The sequence below is a fragment of the Dasypus novemcinctus genome, unplaced genomic scaffold (genome assembly GCF_030445035.2).
Source record: "Dasypus novemcinctus isolate mDasNov1 unplaced genomic scaffold, mDasNov1.1.hap2 scaffold_233, whole genome shotgun sequence".
Taxonomy (NCBI): domain Eukaryota; kingdom Metazoa; phylum Chordata; class Mammalia; order Cingulata; family Dasypodidae; genus Dasypus; species Dasypus novemcinctus.
The window spans coordinates 215,154-231,332 of NW_026688201.1; positions in this window are offsets into that span (position 1 = coordinate 215,154).

Sequence of the window (16,179 nt, forward strand, 5' to 3'; positions counted from 1 at the left end):
CATTTGTTAAGTGTATGATTTACAGGGTATGAGGCTTCCATTATCTTCAAACTAGTTGTATTGCTTCATTTTGCATTGTCCTGGGTAATAAATTTGAATTACTAAAAAAAAAAAAAAAAAACTAAACACACGTTGCTCAGTCATAGGACTAATTGTAATCAATTATTCTTATTGATTGTAGTGAAAATCTACCCCATAGCAGGCAATTCAGCATGTATATTGTCAAGATTTCAAAGCTAAACACTTTAGATTCTTTCCAGTCACCAACTGAGTAGGCACAACCTCAGGTACTGGTATTACTGAGGGCTACAGAGACACACAAGTTCTACAGTCATGGCAGATGGTTCTGCAGTTCAGGGCCCTCCCAATGGCTCCTACTCTGGAATTTGTGCTCCTAGGGGATATGGAGACCTAGATGAGACCTTTCTGCACTAGTCTCTTCTGTCACTTTACTGAACCTGCTGTTTCCACTGGGGTTGGTGTATATCTAGGAGACTTTAATCTCTGGACTGGCCACATGCCATCTAGACCCTTAGTCTCAACAGATTTGCAACTCCTAATCGCTGGTTCATTGAACTTACCAAGGTCTGCTAATAGGGTGGCAAAATTTATCCACCACCACATCAGAGTCGAGAGTGTCTGCATCTTCCGGTAGATGAATCACATCCATCAGCCTTATGGGATCTAAGTTACCTCTTGATTTAGAGGTGGCGTGGACATCACAATCCCTGTGTCATCAGGATGGAGGAATAAAATATATATTAGCATGGACTTACTATTAGTCTACTGCAGTACTATTGTGACTCTAGCAATCAAGAAATTGTATCAGTGATGTGGAGACAACAGTCACAGGATTTGCTCTGTGCAGGAGAGGGAAAAAAAGCTGTGATGTGGGGTCATTTTGGGGACTTGGAGGTGTCCTGAATGATATTGCAGAGACAGATGCAGGACATTATATATCCTGCCATAACCATCTGTGTTGTGTAGCAGAGTTCCAAAATATATTCACCCAATGCATTGAATATGCCACAATGATGAAAGATGTTGTTGATGTTGGAGGATTTGGGATGTCGGGTTTGGGGTTATAGAGGAGGCTCATACTATTTAATGTAACATTTTTTTGTGATCTACATATCTTTAAAAGTAAAGACAATGAATTTCACTACTGATGGCTCCTGGAGACACACAGATTCTATGGTCATGTCATATGGTTCTGGATTCAGGCCCTTCCAATGGGCCCTTTGGAATTTCTGTTCCTGTGTGTGATGGAGTTGGACTCAGATATGACCTTTCTACACATGCCTCTTCTGTCACTTTTACTGAATCTGAGGTTGGTGCTGGATTGCTGTATACTCAGGAGACATGAATCTCTACACTGGCCAAATGGTTCCTGGGTTCTGAGCCTCAGCAGAGTTTCAACTCCTAATCTCTGGTTTGTTGGACTTACCCAGGTCAGTTAACAGGGAAGTGAAGATTGTCAAACACCATACCCTGCAGTCAGGAATGCTTACAGTTGCAAGTAGGAGAATTGCATCCAAACACCATGTGGGATATAAGCCTACTCTCAATTTAGAGGTGATGGGGACATCAACATCCCAGGGTCCACAGAATGGAGGAATAAAATATGTATTAGAATGGACTCACTGGTATTCTACTATAGAACAATTGTGTCTAGCAATGTAAGATATTGTAGCATTGAGGTGGAGAAAGTGACCACTGTAGTGGCTGAGGGCATGTAGAGGGAAAAAAATGATGTGATGTGGAGGAATTTTCATGACTTAGAGTTGTCCTAAATGCTATTGCAGGGACAGATGTTGGACTTTATATATCTTGCCATAAGCCATTGAAAGTATTGTGGGAGAGTGTAAAGTACAATGTAAATCATTATCCATGAAGTTTAACTGTGCTCAAAAATGTATTCACCAATCCAATGAATGTGCCACAATTATGAAAGAGGTTGTTGAGTGGGAAGAATAGGGGGTGGGGTATATGTGAACCTCTTGTATTTTTAATGTAACATATTTTGTGATCTATGTATCTTCAAAAAATACAATAAAATTTTTAAATAAAAAAGCAAAAATAAAAAAATAAAAATAAACTACAGCTCTGAAAATGAGAACAAAAAGTCACCGCTAGGTGATGCTGTTGGATAAGAATTCTTCCATACTCAAATTCCTGGAGGAGCAGGGAATGGCCTTTTGATGTTGGTGTTGGGGCAGGGACCTTTCAGGTATGTGGCTTTGTAGGGCTCCTGTAGGGTGACTGCCTGGGCCTTACTTGTGGCTGTTGTGAGATCCTCTCTCCTGCTGATAGGTAACCTGAACAAAGCATTGCTGGTAGTAAGAGTCTTAGTTGAGCCAGGGTGCCAGGGAATTAAGAGGGCTTTCTGAGTAAAAAAATTCCAGGACTGTGTCAAAGGGACCTAGGGCTGGAGATGCATTCCAGATCTCTTCTTTGGCATTGTTCATGTCCATTGCATCATCTTCATCTTCCTAAGTAAAACCTAGCCTTATGAATTCTTTGCCTGATGGCATGTGCCTTGGCTACCTGTCAGCTCTGGAGAGGCCTCTCTCCCTACTTTTTTGTTTAAGTAGATTAGGGGCTCAAAGACTCTCATTTTAATAATCAATTACCTCCCTTTCTCTGTCTTTTTATTCTGTGATGACATAGGCCACTCAGACCCCATATTATTTGTTTTAATGCATCAGCCTTTTCTCTTTCCACTCATTTTTTTCAACTGTTAATGTCCTTTTTTATTTTTTTTCCAGTTTTTGGTGTCAAAACCCAAAGCTGCTTAAACATTTGGGGCAAGATTATTTGTGGGAATAATTTCTGTTCACTTGAGTAAATATGTACAAGTGGGGTTACAGGACCATTTGTTAAGCATGGGATTTACAAGACATGAAACTGCCATTATCTTCTAAACTGGTTGTATTTTGTTGTCCTGCATTGTCATGAGTAATAAATTTGAATGACTAAAAGAAACAAAACTAAACTAAACACATGTTGCTCAGTCATAGGACTAACTGGAATCATTTAATTCCTATTGGCTATAGTAAAAAGCTACCCCATAGCGGGCAATTCAACATGTATATTGTTAAGATTTCAAAACTAAACACTTTAGATTCTTTCCAATCACCAGGTGAGGAGATACAACTCCAGGTACTGGTGCTCCTGAGGGCTACAGAGACACACAGGTTCTATAGTCATGGCAGATGACTCTGGAGTTCAGGGACTTGCCAGTGGGCCCTACTCTGGAATTGGTCTCCTGAGTGTGATGAAGTTGGACTTAGATGTGACCTTTCTGCACATTCCTCTTCTGTCACTTTTACTAACCTGTGGTTGGTGCTGGGATTGCTGTATACCAAGGAGACTTTATTCTTTGGACTGGCTATGTGCCATCTGGGCCCTTAGACTCAGCAAATTTGCAATACTAAAATCTGGTTCATTGGACTTACTGAGTGCTGCTAACAGAGAGGTTAAGACACAACACCAGGGAGACGGGAATGTCTACAACTTCTACAACAATGGGTAGATGAATCACACCCATTAAACATTTGGGATCTAAGCCCCCTCTTGAGTTAGAGGTGGAGTGGACATCACAATCCCTGTGTCTTCAGGATGGAAGAATAAAATATATATTAGTGTGGACTTACTGTTATTCTACTATAGTATTATTGTGACTCTAGCAACCAAGAAATTGTATCATTGATGTGGAGACAGCAGTCACAGGATTTGCTGAGGGCAAGAGAGGGAAAAAGAGGTGTGATGTGGGGACATTTTTGGGACTTGGGGTTGTCCTGAATGATATTACAGAGACAGATGCAGGACCTTATATATTCTGCCATAACCCATGAATGCACTGGGGGTGAGTGTAAACTACAATGTAGACTATAATCTGTGTGGTGTAGCAGATCTCCAAAATATGTCCACCGAATGCACTGAATGTGCCACAATGTTGAAAGAGGTTGTTGATGTGGGATGAGTGGCTCATGGAGTGTGGTGTATAAGGCATTCTTGTATTTTTTAGTGTATCACTTTTTGTGATCTATATATCTTTAAAATAAGAGACAATTAACTTGTTCTCCCAAGGGCTATGGAGACACACAGGTTCTATGGTCATGGCTGATGGTTCTGGAGTTCAGTTTCTGTCAGTGGGTCCTACTTTGGAATTTGTGTCCCTGAGTGTAATGGAGTCAGACTCAGGTGTGACCTCTCTACACATGTGTCTTCTGTCACTTTTACTGAACCTGTGGTTGGTTCTGGGTTTACTATATACTCAGGAGACATGAATCTCTAGACTGAATCTCTAGACCAATTGGGCCCTGAGCCTCAGCAGAGGTGCAAGTCCTACTCTCCAGTTCACTGGACTTACCCAGGTCAGCTAACAGGGAGGGGAAGATGGTCAACACCACACTAGGGACCCAAGAGTGTGTACAACTGCAAGCAGGAGAATCACATCAAAACACCATGTGGGATCTAAGCCCCCTTTCAATATAGAGTTGGATTGGACATCATTGTCCCAGGGTCCACAGCATGGAAGAATAAAATATGGATAGAATGGACATATTGGTATTCTACTATAGAAGTATTGTGTTTAGTAATTGAAGAAATTGTAGCATTGACATGGAGAAAGTGGCTATGGTAGTTGCTGAAGGTAAGTAGAGGGAAGAAGTGATGTGACATGGGAAATTTTCAGGACTTGGAGTTTCCTAAATGATCTTGCAGGGACAGATGTTGGACATATCATATCCTGCCATAACCCACTGAATGTACTGTGGGGGAATGCAAACTACAATGTAAACTATTATCCATGTGGTACAGCAGTGCTCCAAAAAGTGTCATCAATTGCAATGAATGTGCCACAATGATGAAAGAGGTTGTTGATGTGGCAGGAGAGGGCATGGAGTGTGGGGTATATGGGAGCCTCTTCCATTTTTTAATTTAACATTTTTTGTGATCTATGTATCTTCAAAAGTACAAAACTAAAGCACATGTTGCTCTTTCAGAGCACTAATTGTAAACCAGTTTGTTCATATTGATTGTAGTGAATAGCCATGCCATAGCAGGCAATTAGCATGCATATTATCAGGATTTCAGAACTAAAACATATAGGGCAGTGGACTTGGCCCAGTGGTTAGGGCGTCTGTCTACCACATGGGAGGTCCACGGTTCAAACCCTGGGCCTCCTTGACCTGCATGGAGCTGGCCCATGCGCAGTGCTGGTGTGCACAAGGAATGCCTTGCCATGCAGGGGTGTCCCCACATAGGAGAGACCCACATGCAAGGAGTGAACCCCATAAGGAGAGCCACCCAGTGCAAAAGAAAGTGCAGCTTGCCCAGGAATGGTGCCGCACACATGGAGAGCTGACACAACAAGATGACACAACAAAAAGAAACACAGATTCCTGTGCCGCTGGACAAAGAAGATGCAGCAAACAGACACAGAGAACAGACAACCAGAGTGGGGGGGGGGAGGGGAGAGATAAAAAATAAACTAAAACATATAAGCTTTTGGCTGAGCACCAGCTGAAAAAATGGTGGTCCCATTGCTTGTAAGAGAAAGTCCATTGCAGTCAATTAATCATGTGTGCATCCTTTTTACCAGCTATAGGACTGGCTTAAGGTGGTTTCCTTTGTTCCTGCTTAACTTTGGACTGGGAGACTGAGGCAGTAGTCTGCTGGGTTACATTAATTAATATTTTCTTCCTCCCTGCTTTTCAGTATCTTTATGTGAAAACTAAACTGATCCCTGTCTCTTACACAGTGTCACTCAATGGGAATCCCAGGGTTTACTGGTGGATGAGCCTCCAGAAATGTTTTAAAGTCCCACTCCATTGACCTGGACAAGATATAGCTTAGGAGAGAGGCCCATGGAGGTCTTTCCTGGCACCAAACCCTGAGAGATTTGAAGCCAGGAAAGTGTTGGATTACTCTATGTTCTTGGCTATGAATTTAATAACTTGCAGTTTAGTTTATGTAGTAAAAAGAATTTATTGGAAAATGTGGGAAAGGAAGAGAACTTGCTGAGAAATGGAAGAGAAGGATGGAAATATACACTGTGATTTATTACAGGCTCCTCTAGGCAGACAGAGAGGGCTTTGGCTTTTGTGGTCACCCTTTAATCTATTAATTATTCTTTCCCTTGTTAATGGTAAGGGGAGGGTTCCAGCTGTTATTGGTTACCCCTCCAATGGGGTATCCAGTTTTCCTTAGGGAAATGGCATAAGCACTTAGCAGGCAGGAGGCTTTTGCTGGTGTGTCTCCTGATCAGTAGCTGTGACTGCTAGAATCTAGTTGTGTTAGTGACCTTTCTGAGAAAAAAAAAATGTGCAAAGAGCTGCAATTGTCTTAGGGGATTGTGAGTTCAGGAGGGGTGAGCATTAGCGCTCAGTAGCCATGGGGGCTACCGGCTACAAGGGCCTACAGGGAGTGACAACAAAATGCCACCATGCTGCTCTTCTACCCGAGTGGAGCTGCCATGACTTCCTTGCAATACCTGTCCTACCTCCTCAGGGCAGCGCTTCTGACTGAGCTCCACAGGGGAGAGGGAGGGAGGAAGAGGGAGGGCGTACATACATGTATGCACAGGTGTGGCAGCTGCAGGGGAAAAAGGGAGTTTGAAGGGAGGCAGGCAACGGCGCGCTGAGGCCATGATGACTGCTGGAAGGCGGAGGCACCGGTCCTCCAGGGAGCCGCCGCCATGTTGCTCTTCCGCTTGTCTGAGGAACGGGCTGAGGAGGAGGGTTGGAGCGGCCACGCGTTGGCTACGAATCCTGCCACTGTCCAGGCTGGGAATGGTTCCCTCCACACCAACACACACCTGGAGGGATAAATCCAGAGCAGGTGGTCCTACACCTCCTTCCACCACCTTGGACGTGGTGCCCCTTCTTCAACCTCTTCTCACTACTTTCCTTTCAGCTCTAGTATGGCTGGGACTCAGGGCAAGGGCAGTCGGCGGGAGATAGGCAGAGCATGTATGGGCGGGGTCACAGCCCGCTGGAGGGCCTGGGGCTTGAGGCGGAGGTGCAGACCAGTGAGGAGCTTGGGCATCCTGCAGGTTATGACTGGCTGGGAGCTTGTAACCACAGTGTCTATTGGTGGATTGAAGGCTGGGTGCCTGCTGAGCCAATGTGAGGGGGGCGCGGAGCGAGCTTTAGAGCCCAGTGGCTGCAGGGGCTGCTGGGTCCTGGGACTGCCGCAAATGATGAGAAGGGAAGTGACAGACATGCTGCCTTTCTGCCCTGACTGGAAAGAGGCTGAGGAGGGACAGAACTGCTGCCGCTCCTGCTGCAGTACCTTCCGTGATGGACATCAGCCCAAGGTGGGTCACCAGGTCTCTTACTTCACAGAGGGCACCCTCCCTGTCTCCTCTTGTCTTTAGCACCAGGCTGCTCCCTGACTTCCCCTCCTCGGGGCTGGCTTCAGCATCAGGTCCCTCAGGCAAGGCCTGTCTGAGGGAGAGAGGAAGAGGTTTATGTGCTTGGGGGCAGTTTTCAGTAACGATGGGAATTCTAGGCAGGCGGGCTGTGGGGCTGCAGCTTCTGTCAGGAAGCCACCGCCGTGTTGTCCTTCCTTCCTGGCTGAGGGAATGGGCTGATGAGGACCAACACAGCTGCTCTTGTTACACTGGCAATTCCCGCCTCCCCATGCATACTCCAACATCCCAGAGTCAGCTCCTCTGCTCTTTCTGACACGCATTTCCATACCTACAAATATACTCAGAATCCAGATGTGTCTAACTGGCTCCAAGCCTCAGCTTGTATTAGGTTATCATATCACTTGTGCAGATAGTGCATAGTGCAGAGTATTCAATTTTCCTCATTTTCCCCCCATTTTTTATTATGGAAGTTTTGAGCTTACAAAACAATCATGCGTAACGTGCAGAATTCCCATATATCACCCCTCAACCAAAATCTTACATTGTTGTGGAATATTTGTTACAGATTATGAAAAAATATAGTATTACCACCATGGTCCATTGCATATATTTGGTGTATTTTTTCCATATGCCCCCCTATTAGTAATACTAAGTATGAGTATTGTACATCTGTGATACTTCATGAGAGAACACTCTTCTATTTGCACTGTTAGCCACAGTCCATCTTCCACCACATGGCTCACTGTGTTATAGAGTCCCATGCTTTTTACATTCTATTCAAAGTGTATACTCAGTGGCTCTCACTTTCTTCACAGAGTTGTGCAGTCCTTGTCAACTAAACCTTTGAATGTTTTCGTTAGTCCTTTGTCAATTTTTTAAAAATTTAAATTTTATTCTGTTAACATATGTACTGCATAAAATTCAAATGAAGAAACACCAGTTTTTATTTACGAAACTCAAAGCATAATAATAATGAGTGCAAAGTTTTGTGACAAAGTTTTCATAAGGAGAAGAATGAATAACACCATTTTGCTTCACTGAGCTTATGGGTGAGTGTTCCCTATCTTCAAAATTGATTGCTAATCTATATCTGTGAATACTGATTGTGTGCATGAGAGCAATAAAAGTTCATGTGGCACTATCATTCTTTTAACACATGTGAGTTTCAAATATTTCCATCAAATACCAGCTGATGAATAATACATTTTTAAAAAGCTGTGGGTATTAAAGGGCTTATATTTCCACTAGCTACATGAATTTTTCTACATAAGCCTTTTCCTGCTCCACACACATTTTTACCACCATAACCCAGGTAAAGAGATTCCACTTCAAGTTATACCAAGTTAGCTTTTTATCCATAACTTTGAAAATATTCTTACCTGTATTTAAGTAAATCTATGCAGAGTATGCATAGAGGGTGATTTTCCATCACTTCCAACTCAGCAATGAGACCCTGAATCCTTGCTTTAAAACCACAGCTGAACAGTCTGGGCTCCACAGGAGCCAAGGGAAATAAGTTACAATCCTTTGCCTTGTCTTTTTTCTCTTCTGTTTTAACCATTTGTAAGTGTATAACTCCTTGTTGTGCTGTTATCACCTCCCTCAATTACCAAGCTTTTTCATCACACAAAATAGAAACTCCTTACTTCCCATCATCCACCCCCAAGCCCCTGGTAACTTGTAATCTACTTTTTCCTCAGTGAACTTCATTATTCTACACATCTCATATAAGAGCAATTCTCTAATATTTTTGAATCTTGATTATTTCACTTAACATAATGGTTTTTTAATGCAAATGAAGAATTATTCTGTAACATTTTTCTCTATCCATATCATTTTAAAAATCAGTTATACAGGTGTATAATAATACAGTATATTTGTATTTATATTTTGTAAAAACTGTCTTATATAGGCAATGTCACTCATATTTATGTTTGACATGAAGTTTTACTATCATGTGCAGTCCCATGTTACAGTTTCTAGCTTTCCTTTTAGTGATATCCATGACCTTAGACATTCCCTTTCCACCACTGTCCTAATCATACAATAGCACTACTAGTTTCAAACACCATGATATCCTTTCCCCATCTCTATTCATTACCAAAGATTTACAAAAAACTGTTTACCAATTATGCACAGGTTAAACCTCAGCTTTCCATTCTCTAACCTCAGTCTTTTTTATGGTGACTTATATTATAATTATTAACTACATGACTTTACAAAATATATTTAATTCTTAATACAATTAGCATAAAGTTTCATGATTCACTCATGTTTCAGTTCTTATTGTAACTACTTTTTTTACAGCTGCATATTTTTCTATTATATCTATATGCCATTTTGTTTATTCATCAGGTTATGGGCATTTGAGTTGCTTCCACCTTTGGCTTGTGCTAACAGTGATGCTAAAAACATTCCTGGACAAGATTAGTTTCTCACTGTATAAGCACATTTATGGAAATGATTATGGAATACATGACACAGTTACGGTAGAGAGTACAAAAAACAAAATGGATGTCTATATATGCCCATTTTATTGCATATTAAGAATATGAGTTTGTCAGTCAAATATTTGGTCTCTACAACAGACCCCACCAATGTTCTAAATGGTGTTATCTGCAACATTAAATGGAAAAAATCACATAAAACACAAGATGTTTTAAGATAAATGAACATTTTGTATTTTAATGAGTAATTAATGCTGTTGTCCTAAAATAAACTGTCATGATATTTCCAGCAATTTTGTATGGTAGATAACTTTCTGTTGTATGATTTTGTCATTGTGATGTCATTGTGATAACAAAATCTCTAATACATCTGCTCACACCAGTTTTAGCAAATCTTTCAAATATTTCACACAGCATTAAAAATTATGGGACTATTAATATCCTTGTTGGAGGGAGTTTAGAGTTTGTTTAGCCTTGTAGGAGAAATCTTGGGTCACTTCCTGTAACAGTTTTCAACCTTAATAATATGCTTGTGATAACATTTCTGAAATGTTTTCAGACATAAGCTTTATTAAATTAATAAATAAGCCATATATCACTAACAAAAAAGTTAGAGGATATTTACAAAAATAGTACAAAACCCATACAGAGAATCCTACATAGCCCTATCCAACTTTGCCACATTTTCCACATCATTATGTATCATCTATCTATCTATCTATCTATCTATCTATCTATCTATCTATCTATCTATCATCTATCTACCTACCTAACTACCTACCTACCTATCTTCTATTTACCCATTATATCCATCCATCCATTTTATGGTCACTTAACTGAAGGGTATATATACCATGCTCCTTGAGCACTCAATACTTCAATGTACATTTCCTAGGAAGAAGGATATTCACTTATGCAACCACCTTAAATAATAGCTAAGTTCATAAATTTAGCACTGATATAAAGTTCACAGTTTATGTTCTATTTTTTCTTATGTACCAATAATGTTCCTTTGATTCTTTTTCCTCCCTTGCTAGATACCCCATCCAACATCCAAGATCATGTATTATATTTAATTGTCATTGTCTCTTTATTTGTACTTTTTATTCTTTTAACTGTGAGAATATATCATAAACTTTCCATCCCAACCACTCCCAAGCATGCAATTCAATGGGATTAATCACATTCACAATATTTCAATATCCTTACTCAATTCCATTAGTAATCCTCCCCAAACAGAATCCCTACACTCTTGGTGCCCTGTTTTCTCTTAGGAGGTTTTATGGTGAGAGATTAACTCAGAAGTGATGATGCCTGAATAGTGGAAATGGGAGAGGGAGGGAAATGTAAATAAATCTATAAATGTAAATGTAAATCGAGGTGGAGTCTCCAGGTCCCGATGCCTGGGCAGGAAGTGAGGAATTAGGCAGAGTCATGGATGACTTCAGTTTCTTGTCCTCCCTAAGATCGAGAGCAGAGAAAGAGGAGGCTGTGTTGGAGACAGAATAGAGGCAGAGAAGGAGTCCTGTTTTGCTATATATTTTTTCTTTAGATTAAAATGAAAGGAAAGATCTTACTGGAAAGCAGAAAATGGAAAGTACATACTAGCTAAAATTCTATTAATCCTTATATGACTTTTTAAATTGATATAAATTCAAACATTTAGTTTGTGATTAAATGTGGGGCTTAATGTAGATGGAAATATTATTTTGTTCTTGATTCTGGTTCTCCTCTTGTATCTCCAACTACACAAAGTTTCAGTCTTCTTCTTGAGCTCATCTCTTCCCTTTCCTGCTACCACCACACATATTATTTTTTTGTTTTCATTAAGTATTTTGTTTTAGAACAGTTTTAAAATTACAGAAAGTTGCAAGGATAATCCATAGAATTCCCCTACTTTAATAGATATTTAACATCTTACATTTAAACAGTACTATCGTGAACAAATATTGCCATGCTATTTTGAACCAAATTCCATACTTTATTTGCATTCCCTTCATCTTAATAAACTTTTCCTATCTCAGAATTCCATCCAAGGTACATTACTTTTTTGTTTGTTTTATTAGAGAGCTTGTGAGCTTATAAAACAATATGCATAATGTACAGAATTCCCATATGTCACCTCTCAACTGGCACCTTATATTTGTTACAGATTATGAAAGGACACGATCAGACTATGACAACTAACTATAGTCCATAGTGTACACTTGGTATATTTTTCCATGCAGTCTCTATTAATGCTATGTATTAGTATTGTGCATTGGTTCTGGTACATGAGAGAACACTCTCCTATTTGTAGTGTTAACCACATGGTTCACTGTGTTATACAGTTCCATGTACAACACATTCTATCCAAAGTGTACACTCAGTGACTCTCACTTTCATCACAGAATTGTACAGTCATTCCCTCAATAAAGCTAATATTTTCTTTAGTCCCAAAGAAAAAAAATACCATATTTTGATCCTTAGCATTGATATAGTACCTTCTTTGACATTGATCCAAGAGTATCATAAAATTGCTTTTAACTATAGTCCATAAGTTACTGTGACTGAAAGGGGTGTCTAGTCATGGAAATGTTGATTGAAACAAAGCTAAAGAGTAATCTAGGGCCTGAATAACATAGTGAACCCAGAGGTTAATGAGAATAGTGGTTAATAATACAAATATAAGAATGCTCTTCTATGAACTACCACAAATAATGTCACTATTACATGATGCTAAGAATAGAGTGATGGGAAACGGACTTTGGCCCAGTGGTTAGGGCGTCCGTCTACCATATGGGAGGTCCGCGGTTCAAACCCCGGGCCTCCTTGACCCGTGTGGAGCTGGCCATGCACAGTGCTGATGCGCGCAAGGAGTGCCGTGCCACGCAAGGGTGTCCCCCGCGTGGGGGAGCCCCCACGCGCAAGGAGTGCGCCCGTGAGGAAAGCCGCCCAGCGTGAAAAGAAAGTGCAGCCTGCCCAGGAATGGCGCCGCCCACACTTCCCGAGCCGCTGACGACAACAGAAGCGGACAAAGAAACAAAAGCAGACAAAGAAACAAGACACAGCAAATAGACACCAAGAACAGACAACCAAGGGAGGGGGGGGGGATTAAATAAATAAATCTTTAAAAAAAAAAAAAAAAAAAAAAAAAAGAATAGAGTGATGCATGTGAAAAATATAATTAATGTAATTTCTTACAGTTTTTAAGTTGGGATGTTTGGCTTTTTGTTGAGATTTAGTAATACCTTAAATGTTCTGTATATCATACTCTTAACAAAAATACACTCCAAATATTTTCTTCCATTCTGTACATTTTATTTTCATTTTATTGATAATGTCCTTTGACTCTCAGAAGTTGTGTTTCATGGGTCCCCAGCAGATGCACAGATGCTCTTGCATGAGGTGGCACCCTGCAGGCACACCAGAGGCCTGTGTACCCCCAGCAGCCTTCCACTCAGGTTCAGAGCCTCAATGCACATGTGACTTTGGGCTGCAGGTGGGGGAGAGGTAGTGCCAAGGATCCATGCATGTCCCAGCAGCACACAGGCACAGGGGCTACCAGGGTGCCACCCACCACTCACCCTGCTCCTGATGCAGTCCTACAAGGCCATGGTGGGGGCCCCATGCATGGCATGGGTGGTGAAGATGAGGCAGAGTCACTGGCCATCTGGGCCCACTGGGCAGAGAGGGCATGGCCATCTTGGAGGAGCAGGAGGAGGAGCCAGCCCCAGCAGGAGGAGCAGGAGGCCCTGGTGGGTGTGGGGGTGGCAGCAGAGGTGGCATGGCCATCTTGGAGGAGCAGGAGGTCCCAGCAGGGGGAAGCAGTGGTGGCAGCAGTGTGGTACAGCAAGATGTGTACCTTTGAGGGCTGTGGCAAGACCAGAGCCAGGTGGCCAAGCACCACAAGCTGTGGCTGTCAAGAAGCACCATGACAAGATGCACAAGGACAGGTACAAGGGGAAGAGCGACTAGGCCCTGGGCAGTGGCAGTGTGGTGGCGTCAGGCTGGAGATGTGGCTGGGGCAGGGAGGGAATCTCAGGCTGGGTGACAGCACACCTGCCATTTGAGAGCACGGGGGCAGGACTGGGAGGACAGGTAGGCAGTGAGGGCTGTGTGATCACACAACAGCAGTAGAGACACTTCCCCTTGGTGGAGCTAAGGTTTGGAGAAGGCCATCACTCCCTACTTTCAGCGTTCTGTCCTCAGTATCCCATTCTCAATACTTATTACCTACATCCTATTACCCTACTCTCAATACCCCCCCCCCTTTTTTTTTTTGAGTACTCCTAGAGGGAAAAAATGGAATGGCTGTGGATTGTTTGGGATTGTTTGAGTTAAACTGTGATGAAGGGAAGGCAGTGTCTGGAGCTGGGCTTCAGCCTGTGGATCCCTGCCCTTCCCTTGCTGCCTTTTGCTCTTGCACAGATGGTCAGTCTGCTCTTCAACTTCATCTGTGACATAGACACACCTGCTAAATGACGTTGCAGTGAAAGAAGTGAGATATACCATTCTGAATGCTTATCAGTGTTCAGTAGGTAGTAAAATTCATTAAGCCTTTAAAAAAAGAAGGTATATTTGATCAAGTCCAGTTTAGCTATTTTTTTCATTTTCTGTTTGTGTGCATTGTTGTAAAATACAAAATCAGTGCTTACTTCAAGGTGCTAAAGTTAGTTATCTCTTTTATTTTAAGAGTTGTATGGTATTAGCTCTTATATTTAGATCTTTGATCTATTTTGAATTAATTTTTCCATATAATGATAATGGGGTATTCACATTCATTCTTTTCATATGGATTTCTTGTAGTCCCAGTACCATATTTTGAAGAGATTATTTATTGTTTCCCCATTGAACAAACTTGGGCATTTGTCAAAAATTAACTGCCCATAGATGTGTGGATTTTAGGCTGGACTTTAAATTCTAGTCCATTGGTATATTTGTTCATATGCCAGTACCACACAGTGTTTATTCCTGTAGCTTCATAGCAAGCTTTGTAATCAGCGAGTCTGATTCCTTTAGATTTTTCCTTATTTCAAGTTTGTTTTGCTTACGCAATACCTCTTAGAGTGCCTATGAATTTGACAATCATCTTTAGCATTTTTGCAAATGCTACTGGAATTTTGATAGGGATTGCATTGAACTTGTAGATTCTTTTGACAATATTGATATATTAATAGTGTTGCCTTTCAATTCATGAACACTGGATGTATACCCAGTTTGTTTAGGTCTTTAATAATTTCTTTCAGCAATGCTTTGTATTTCAGTATCTCAAGATATTTCATTAGTCCCTTGAGATTTCTTCTTCAACTCTTTGGATGTTTAGTAATATACTGTTTGATCTCTACATGTTTGTAAATTTTCCAGTTTTCCCCTGCTACTGATTTTTGAGAAGATCCTTTGTATGATTCCAATATTTTAAATATTATTTTCATTTTATACATGGTCTAATATATGGCATACCCTGGAAAAATTTCCATATGTATTGTACACATGTACTCTGATGTTATTGGTTGTATATATGGCAGATTACTTATCACCATTATATCTTTGTTGATTGGGCCTTTTATTAATGTAAAAATTTTTATACCTGAAGACTCTATTTCTGAAAATAATATAGCCTCTGGGGCTTCTTGTGATTACCATTCTCATGGAAATAATTTTTCTCCTTATTTTTCATTTACATCTTTTTGAGATTGTACCTAAAGTAGACCACATTTAGCAGGATCAGGTTTTTCATCCAGTCTATCAATCTCTTTCTTTTAAAAGGGGAGTTTAATCCTTTGACAGTTAAGACAATAGAAGAAGGAAGAAAATATATTTTCAATTTTGCTATTTGATTTCTGCGTGTCATGTATGTTTATTGTTCCTCAGTGATGGCTGTAATGCTGTTTTTTTTCCTTTTTGTGGCTTTCTGCTCTGTACTATTTGGATTTACTTCCCTTTCCTTCTTTATATTTTTATGTTATTATTGGTTACCTTTGTATTTAACAATAACTGCTTAAAATAAAAAACCTAGTTAGACTAGTACCAACCTCATCTCAGTAATAAACAGTCTATCCCCACAATACTCCACCTCTTTTTTTGTGTTCTTACTGTCTTAGATTACATCTTTGTATGTTGCATGCCTGTTAACATAGACTTTAAACAATTTTTATATCTCTAAGTTATGTATTTTGGGGCACTATTTTTAAATGCATAAATGTTTATTTCATCCTGTTTTACTGTGCCTTTCATTAATAGGTAGCCTCCTGTTTTGTCTTGTAACTGATTTTGGTTTTTAATTGTTTTTTGGAGAAGTTGATGGTTTAGAGCATACTCATCCAAAAAATAAAGGATTCCCATGTACCTCTGTTATTATCACCTTGCATT